Raw genomic sequence first — 9,930 nt, 5'->3', positions numbered from 1 at the left:
TTATTTGTCAATTAACCCATTCCCCAAATGTCTAGTAAGCAAGTGTTACATGTTGAATTGCAGGTAACCCCCAGAAAGTGACCTTATTCAGAAATTAAGGTCATTGTAATTAAAATGAGGTCATATTGGAATGGGGGAGGGCGGCTTAACCCAATCCTACTGGTGGTGTCCTTACAGGAAGGACATGCAAGAGGAGGAGGCCGGGTGACAAATCTCTGTGGATACAAGCCCAGGAAGACCAAGCAAGGATTGCCAGCTCTTCCGACTGGCTACCACCTTCTGCACACTTTTATACAGTGTTCACCTCCCTACTTTGTGATTGCACCCATGGGAAGCTTCAGCAGCTGCCTCCACCACCACCATCTCCCAAAGTGGAAGCCACTGAAGCAAGAACCTGCATCTTATTCATCTTTGATTCCTAGTGTCTAGCAGATTACTGTCACTTACAATGAGTTAAAAAATGTACATTAAGTCCATTCTTTGAATTACAAGGGCCTTCGCTGATAGTGAATATGACCGGTTGGCCCAGTGAGGGACATAGGTTGCAGTCCCCAGTGGCCTTGGCTCTAGTTCCAGGACCTTGCCAAGGGCCCTGCAGGGTCCAGGAAGGTTGGGATGCCCTCCTGGATGGTTCCTGATGTCTTCCTTCTGCACCACTTGGTGGCTTTGCTAAGAAATATATGGTCACTTCTATTTCTGTCTCCCTACCAGGTATTATACCTTACAAGAAGGGCTCTTGAGATCATTCAGGTTTTTCTTCAATGAGCTTGGATCAAAAGATGCTGAGTACAGCTCACTTGTGTTACATGCAGCAGTATTTCTTCCTGAGATGCTTGTCTACCTAATGTAAAAGGAAATAAAGGTGTCAATTATAACCCCAGCTCTGAACCAGTAAAAAGTTAGAGACCTGTATAGAAGAATACATTTTGAAATGGAAAATGGGAAAAGGTCCATTACATAATATTAAAGGAAATGATAAAAATCATACATGGTGTGATCTTAACATACCTACCACTAAAAAATGATATGCTCAGAAAAAGAAAAGGCTGGAAATAACCACTGAAACATAAAATTATCTTCGGTGGTGAGATTATTATTCTGCTTCCTTAATATTTTTGTTTTCTACAATGAGCATATATTACTTTTTTATTTTATTTTTTAAAATTCATTTTTTTTTTTAGAGAGAGAGAGTACATGCACGTTTGAGGGTGCACACAGAGGGGTAGAGGGTAGAGGGAATATGAGAGAGAGAATCTCAAGGAGACTCATCAGTGAGTGCAAAGCTGGTGGTAGGGCTCAATGTCACTACCCTGAGATCACAACTTGAGCTGAAACCAAGAGTAGGATGCTTAACTGACTGAGCCATTCAGGTGCCCCTATATTACTTTATTTTTTAAATAGGCTTGTGACACCTGGCTGTTTCAGTGGGTAGAGTATACAACTCTTGATCTCTGGGTCTGAGTTTGACCCCCAAATGGAGAGATTACTTAAAAAAATTTGTTAGGGGCATCTGGGTGGCTCAGCTGGCTAAACCTCTGCCTTCAGCTTGGGTCATGATCTCAGGGTCTTGGCATCCAGCCCCTTATTGGGCTCCCAGCTCAGTGAGGAGTTTGCTTCTCCCTGTCCCTCTGCCCCTCCCCTAGCTTGTACTCTCTCTCTCTCAGATAAATAAAAATCTTCAAAACAAATTGTTAAACAGATTCTACATTTTTATGGTACATCAAAAAATAGATAATTTAGTAAAGAGAAAAACCTGCCCTTCCATCTTTGTACCCCTTCTACCTAGTTCCTTTCTTCAGAGGCAACCAAAGTTGTCAGCTTCTTGATTTATATACATACACAACACACACATATTCACTATATGTACATACATATACATATATATATATATGTATGTATTGTATACAAGTGACAGCCTATTATATGCATTGTTTTATACCTTACTTTTTTCATTTGACAACATATCTTAGCAATTTTCTCTATCAGGATAACTGCCATATACTTTTTAATGGATGATAGACAGTATTTCATCATACAGATATATCAAAATGTATACCGATGATAAAGCACTGTGTTGTTTCCAACATAGAGTCATTGCTTTGTTGTGACAAACGATGAATGTTCTGACAGTAACTTTTCATACGTGCAGGCATATTTATAGGATAGACACCTAAGGATGCAACTATTGACTCAATGGATGTGTACTCTTCTCTTTTTGACAGAGATTAGCAAATGTTGCTGCACAGATGTATCGATTTGCATTACTATCAACAATATGTGAATGTCTGTTTCTCCGCATTCTCATTAGCTCAGTAGGCTATCAAACCTAAAAAAATATCTTTATTAACCCTACAGGTGAAAATATGGCATTTCATTGGAACTTAAAGTTGCTTTTCTCTTATGATGATTAAGCCTGAATATCTTTTCATATGTTCAAGAGCTATTTGGGTTTCTTTTTCTATAGAATTGTTTCTATTCCTTGCCCATTTTTCTATTAGATTGTGGGATTTTCTCTTATTTACTTTAGTTCTTTATATATTAAGATAGCACTTGCTTATCATGTGAGTTAAAATATTTTTCTTTTAAGATTTTATTTATTTATTCATGAGAGAGAGAGAGAAAGAGAGGCAGAGATACAGGCAGAGGGAGAAACAGGCCCCATCCGGGGACCCCAATGCGAGACTCGATCCTGGGTCTCTGGGATCACAATCTGAGCAGAAAGCAGACGCTCAACCGCTGAGCCACCCAGGTGTCCCAAGTTAAAAATATTTTCCCCACTTTTTTGGTGACTGTGGAGCTGGGAAGATTCTGGCCAAGGATGTCGAATCTAACTGTCCTCCTACCCTTTCAACCGGTCTCTGAAGCCCCTCACCAAAATGGTGATTCCCTCATCTCAAAAAATTTTTTTCCCGAGTTAGTTGCTTACCCTTCGGTTTTACTGAGGCATTACTATTACTATTACTATTACTATTTTTGTCTTTGTTTCAAAGAAAACAAAGTAAAACGTTTTTACATGTTAAAATTTATCACTCTTGAGGTACCTGGCTGGCTCAGTCAGTAGAGCATGTGACTCTTGGTCTTCGGGTTGTGAGTTCGAGCCCCACATTGAGTACAAAGCTTATATTTTTATTTTATTATTATTATTTTTTGATGGCATCACTTTTTATTTTAATTGAAGGACAAAAGCTGATCACATTCAGAGATTAGCGGGCTTCATGCAGATATTTAAAACCATCCTTCTCTTTCTTGCTAATCACCTCCTAATTTCAAGTGATGTCCACGAGTTCTTTAGAGCCATCTGAAATTGTCCCCTGCGGAGCTCCACCGCAGCAGTTGGTGCAGGAGCACACAGGCCCCTGGACGGCGTCTCACGGGAGGTCATCATCATCAAACCGATCTTCAAAATCATTGAAAAAGTCTGCGTGAACTGCTTTCTCGTTGGCTGCCAAGTCCATCAGGAGCCCGGTGCTACCTCCTGCCTCGTCCAGGTCCGCCTAGGGCCCGGCGCCCTCGGGGAGCATCTTGTCCGCTGCTGGCTTCAGCTCACCGCCCGCGCGTCCCCGGCCCCTTATTATTTCTTTAAAGATTTTTTATTGGGGTCCCTGGGTGGCGCAGCGGTTTAGCGCCTGCCTTTGGCCCAGGGCGCGATCCTGGAGACGCGGGATCGAATCCCACGTCCGGCTCCCGGTGCATGGAGCCTGCTTCTCCCTCTGCGTGTGTGTGTGTGTCTCTCTCTCTCTGTGACTATCAAAAATAAATTAAAATTAAAAGGAAAAAAAATAAAGATTTTTCATTTATTTATTCATGAGAGACACACACAGAGAGAGAGGCAGAGACATAGGCAGAGGGAGAAGCAGGCTCCACGCAGGGAGCCTGATGTGGGACTCGATCCCGGGTCTCCAGGATCAGGCCCTGGGCTGCAGGCGGTGCTAACCCGCTGAGCCACCCAGGCTGCCCAGCATAGCTTATATTAAAACAAAAACAAAAACAAAAACAAAAACAAAAACACTCACTTAAGCTTCTGGATTTTGTGTCATACTTTCTCTCACATGAGGTTATAAAATACTTCTCATCTTTCTGTCTAGGAACTTATGAGGTCATCGAAATCTTTTGTCTGTCAGAATCACTTTTGATGTTAATTGTGAACAAAGCATTACGTTTATTTTTTCTTCCAATGGATATCCAGCTGAGCCAAGATCATTTATTTAACATGCAAAATTCTCATAAATTCTCTAAAATCTATTTCTGAATTTTCTATTTGGTGTTAGTGATCTTTGTTTCTATTCACATAGACATAGAGAGACAGAGAGAGGCAGAGAAATAGGCAGAGGGAGAAGCAGGCTCCATGCCGGGAGCCCGACGCGGGACTCGATCCCGGGACTCCAGGATTGCGCCCTGGCCCAAAGGCAGGAGCCAAACGGCTGAGCCACCCAGGGACCCCCTCTCTTCACATTTTAAGGACTTTGAATAGTTTTTTATATATGGTAGTTTTAACCTTCCTTGTTACTTTAATTTTTAAAAATTTTCCTGGCTATTCTTGGGAATTTTTCCATATGAAATTTAGAACTAGCTAGGCTAGTTCCCAAAAAATACCCTTTTGGTATTTTTATTGGGATGACATTAAATTTACAGATGAGCTATCTTTGACAGCTTTATGATGCTGAGAATCCAAGGACACCATGTGCCTCTGCATTGTTAAATCTTCTGTTGTGTACTTCAGTAGCATTAAAATTGTAAATTGTAGAGCTTGCATTTCTTGTTAAGTTTATTCTCAAGATTTAAAAATTATTATTATTATTATTATTATTTTATTATTATTATTTTTGCTATTCTAAATAGGGTCTTTGCTTTCTTTGTATTTTCTAACAGGCTATTTTTGTAGATATGAGTCCTGTTTGATTTCCATATATATATATATACAAGTGGAATTTATTGAATTCTATTTGAGTTTGTTATATTTTCCTTTGATTTTCCTTTTTCCAGGTATGCAAAGGATCTGCAAACTATGTTCTCTGGGACAATGCCAGCTATAGGCTATTTTTGTATCACTGAGAACTAAAAATTGGGGAGGCAGGGACAGAGGGAGAGAGAATCCCAAGTAGACTCTGCTGAGCATAAAAAAAAAAAAAAAAAAAAAAGACTGCTGAGCATAGAGACTGTTGCAGGGTTCAATCTCATGAGCCTGAGATCATGACTAGAGCTCAAACCAAGAGTCGGGCGCTCAACTGCCTCTGCCATCCAGGAAATTCACTTTTTTTTTTTTCTTTTGAAAGAACTGCTTTTGGGCAGCCCTGGTGGCTCAGTGGTTTAGCGTTGCCTTCGGCCCAGGGCCTGATCCTGGAGTCCCGGGATCGAGTCCCAAGTCCGGCTCCCTGCAGGGAGCCTGCTTCTCCCTCTGCCTATGTCTCTGCCTCTCTCTCTCTGTATCTCTCATGAATAAATAAATAAAATCTTAAAAAAAGAAAGAAAGAAAGAACTGTTTTAAAGAAAAAGGAAGAAGAAAAAAGTATACCAGGTATCATTTACTACCTGGTCCTTTAAAGTACAAGTTGAGTGACCTTTGAAGTATATTATACTCTCACTTGCCTTTAATGATAATTGATCTTTACCTGTCTAATTTTTATATGTCAGATTTCTATTTCTTCTTTAATTATCTTTTCTGGAACCTGATGATACCAGACACCTGTGTCCTATTCCTAAGTGTTCCTTGGTGTTCCTAAGTCTTCAAACATGAAAAGGAATTACTTTTCATATTTGTGCATTTAGGAGGATACTGGCTTTTAGGTTATGATGAGTGTATGCTATCATGTTAAGAAAGTACCTACCTATTTCTATTTTCTTAAGCATTTTACAGAAACTAAAAGATGTTTAGTTTTATTTTTCAGCATCTATGGAGAATGTCATCTTTTTTCTCTAATGAAGTGGAGAATCATTGTTTTCTATTTGAATCATTTTTACAGTTCTGGGATCAACCCTCTGCTTTGGTATTCATAAGTGAGACTGGTTTGTTTATTTTTATATAAACTGTCAGGTTTACTTGATCTATAACTATAACTTGAAAACTTTCCTTTCTAAAAGTCAAAGATAGGTGCAAATGATTTAGAGAAGCAAAGCTTTACAAGATTTGCTGTAAGAAAGAAAACATACCTGTTCCATTCCCTACCTTACCCCCTTTACCTAGAAGTAATCACTTCCCATGCCTGCTGTATTAGTTACCTAGGATGCTTTAACAAACTGCCATCAGTGTGATGGCATACAACAAAAGAACTTGATTCTCTAACAGTTCTTGAGGCTAGAAGTCTGCAATCAAGGTGTCAACAGGGCCATGCTTCCTGGGAGGGAGCTAGGGGCAGGGGAGCTCTAGGGAAGAATCCTTCCTTGCTTCTTCCTAGTTTCTGGTGGTTGCTGGTAATCCTTGGCATTCCTTGGTTTGCAGTGGCATCACTCCAATGTTTGCCTGGGTCACCAATGGCTTTCCCCTGTGTCTGTATCTCTGTCTCCCTATAAACACACTCCTTATCAAAAGAATAATCAATGGGGATCCCTGGGTGGTGCAGCGCTTTAGCGCCTGCCTTTGGCCCAGGGCGCGATCCTGGAGACCCGGGATCGAATCCCACATCAGGCTCCTGGTACATGGAGCCTGCTTCTCCCTCTGTTTATGTCTCTGCCTCTCTCTCTCTCTCTCTATGTGTGACTATCATAAATAAATAAAAATTAAAAAAAAAAAAAACTGTCAATGGATTAGAGCCCACCATCATCCACTATGGCCTCATTTTAACTTGAATACAGCTGCAAAGACTTTATATCTAAATAAGATCACATTATCAGGTTTTGGGTGAACATGAATTTGGGGGAAACCATTGAACCCAGTACAGTGAGTCCTCCCTTTAAACCCCCCCCAAATTCATGTTTTTCTATGTGCAAAATGCGTTAACTCCATTTTAGTATCTCCCAAAGTCTCATCTGCTTTAAGTCTAGAATCTAAATGTCATTAACTCAAAAAGCCCCAAATCCACTCATTTAGGTCATCTAAATTTGGTATGGACAAGCCTCTGGGTGTGATCCATCCTGGGTCAAAATTTCTCTGCCCCGTGAACATATGCAATTGGAAGGTTACTTTTTTGCTTCCAAAATTAAATGTTGGGCCAGGCACAGGATAAATATTCCCATTCCAAAGGGGTGAAAATGGAAGCAATGAAGGGTTCACCTGTCCCAAGCAAGTCTGAAATTCAGCAGGGAAAATTTCATTAGGTCTCAAGGCCTGAGAATGAGCCTCTGTGGCTCAATGCTCTCTGCCTTCTGGGCTTGTGGAGGACACAGCCTCTAGGTCTCTCTTTCTGCCTGTTCTGGTTCCTGTATCAGTGACTCTATCCTACACATTATAAGATACTAAGCTCCTTTTCAAAGATCATTCTTCCCTCCTTTCACTTTGTCTCTGCCCCTCTCTATCCAGGCTGGCAGTATTTAAGCTGGTACAAAATTCTCTAAATGCTTGTAGGTCTTTTGTGGATGTCAAGAGGATCCACACCACTAGACATAACCATTCTCTGCAGAGCTTCCTAGATAACCCCATCTCAATTCCTGGCTTCTGCTGAGGTGGCTGGTTGGACCCATAGCCACATACCACAGGGCTGTCCAGTGACATCATGGGTAGTGTCTACATGAGGGCATGCTTTATCATCTTTTCTAATATGGATAGCTAAGAATTTTCCAAATCATCTAGTTCTGGTTCCTTTTTACTTAGCACTAAATTTATCTTCCTCAGTGTATCTCTCTTCTTTACCATTACTGTGTACTATAAGCAGCAAGGAAAAACCCAGGCTTTCATACTTTTTTGTTCTGTTTTAAAAGATTTTATTTATTTATTCATGAGAGACACAGAGAGAGGCAGAGACACAGGCAGGGGGAGAAGCAGGCTCTCTGAAGGAAGCCTGATGAGGGACTCCATCCCAGGACCCCGGGATCATGACCTGAGATGAAGGCAATGCTCAGCCACTGAGCCACACTGGCACCCCAAGGCTTTAATTGGAAAGCGCTACTGAATACCCCAATTCATTACTTACAAATTCTATCTTCTATCCAACAGCATAACACAATTCAGTCAAATTTTCTGACATTCCTAACAAAGGGCATATTTCCTCCTGTGTCCAATAGCACGCTCTTCACTTCCTTCAAAGTCTTATTAGAAGCCCCGTTAATATTTCTGCTGACATTCTTTTTAATTTTTTTTTTTTTTTTTTATGATAGTCACAGAGAGAGAGAGAGAGGCAGAGACACAGGCTGAGGAAGAAGCAGGCTCCATGCACCGGGAGCCTGATGTGGGATTCGATCCCGGGTCTCCAGGATCGCGCCCTGGGCCAAAGGCAGGCGCCAAACCGTTGCGCCACCCAGGGATCCCTGACATTCTTTTTATAATGATATATATATATATATATATATATATATATATATATATATATATATATTTCCAAGATGATAGATGCCTGTCTACCGTTCTTTCCATTTCCTTCTGAGCCCATACCAGAATCTTCAGTAAGTAACATCTACATTTCCACCTCTCTCTTCAAGGCAATCCAGGCTTTTTCTAGCATGTACCTCAAAATTCTTCCAGTCTCTTCCCATAACTCAGTTTCAAGGCCACTTCCACATTCTTAGGTATTTGTTACAGCAGCACCCAAATTTCTGGCACCAAAATCTAGATCGATCAGGATTCTTGAGAGAAATGGAACTAATTTATTTAAAGAAATCTGATCATAGAGACAGGCAAGTCTGAAATCCATGGGGCAGGTCAGCAGCCTGGACACTGTGGCAGGTATTGCTGCTGTAGTCCTAAGGCAGAATATTGCCTTCTCTGGGAAACCTGTTTTTGCCCTTAAGGCCTTCAGCTGCTTGGATGAGGCTCACTCACATTATCAAGGATAATCTCCTTTACTTAAAGTCAACTGCCTGTACACATTGACCACATCGATAAAAAGCATCACAGAAATATCAAGGTTAGTGTTTGAACAACTGAGTATTACAGCTTAGCCAAGTTAACACATACAACTAACCATCACACCCACTAAGAAACAGTCCAAAATTAAGATGATTGATTGATTGATTGATTTAAATAATCTCTATACTCAGGATGCCTAGGTGGCTCAGCAGTTGAGGGTCTGTCTTTGGCTCAGGGCGTAATCCCAGGATTCTGGGATCGAGTCCCGCATTGGGCTCCCTGTGAGGAGCCTGCTTCTTCCTCTGCCTACGTCTCTGCTTCTCTTTGTGTCTCTTATGAATAAATACATAAAAATCTTAAAAAAAAATCTCTACACTCAATGAGGGGTTTGAAATCAAGACCTCAAGATCAAGAGTCACATGCTCTACCAGATGAAACAGCCAGGTGCCCCAAGGTGTTTTAGGTTCTAAAATAGCTTTACAAAACAACAGAAAATGACAGCCTTTTCAAAAAACTACTTTACACCCATGTTTTCAGAAACTATAAATTATGAATTATAAGATATAATATAGAACTCATAAAGTCAAATGTTAGTAATGAACCGGGCAACTTCTTTTTTTAAGTTTTGAATTATACAAAAACATGCAAAAGAATATAAGAAAAAGCATTTATATAATTTTAAGAAAAATAATAAACTCTTATGTACTCACCATTTAGGCCAAAAAATTGAATATAAAAAAAAATTGAACATTATCATACCTCAGACATGCACCACCATGCCCTTTACCAACTGCATTTTCTCTCCTCTTTCCTCGCTCACAGCAAATTTCGTGCCAATTATTTTCTTTCTTTTCTTTAGAGATTTTAGTAGTGCTATCAAACATTTAAATTATTATTTATTTATTTACTTCATATGAATAGACTTCTACTGTATGCAGTTTTCTTTAACTTGCTTCTTTTGCCTAATGTCATATTTTTAAGATTTTCCCCATGCT

The 9,930-nt window shown here is 40.2% G+C and overlaps 1 pseudogene; it reads right to left on the bottom strand.

Annotated features, from left to right (window-relative positions):
• Positions 1-3,274: 3,274 nt before the first annotated feature.
• On the bottom strand, positions 3,275-7,645 carry LOC121480098 (annotated as a pseudogene).
• Positions 7,646-9,930: the final 2,285 nt, after the last annotated feature.

Source organism: Vulpes lagopus, chromosome 21 (genome assembly GCF_018345385.1).
Source record: "Vulpes lagopus strain Blue_001 chromosome 21, ASM1834538v1, whole genome shotgun sequence".
Classification (NCBI taxonomy): domain Eukaryota; kingdom Metazoa; phylum Chordata; class Mammalia; order Carnivora; family Canidae; genus Vulpes; species Vulpes lagopus.
Note: the sequence above shows the minus strand (reverse complement) of the source record. Positions and strands in the feature narration are given on the sequence as shown.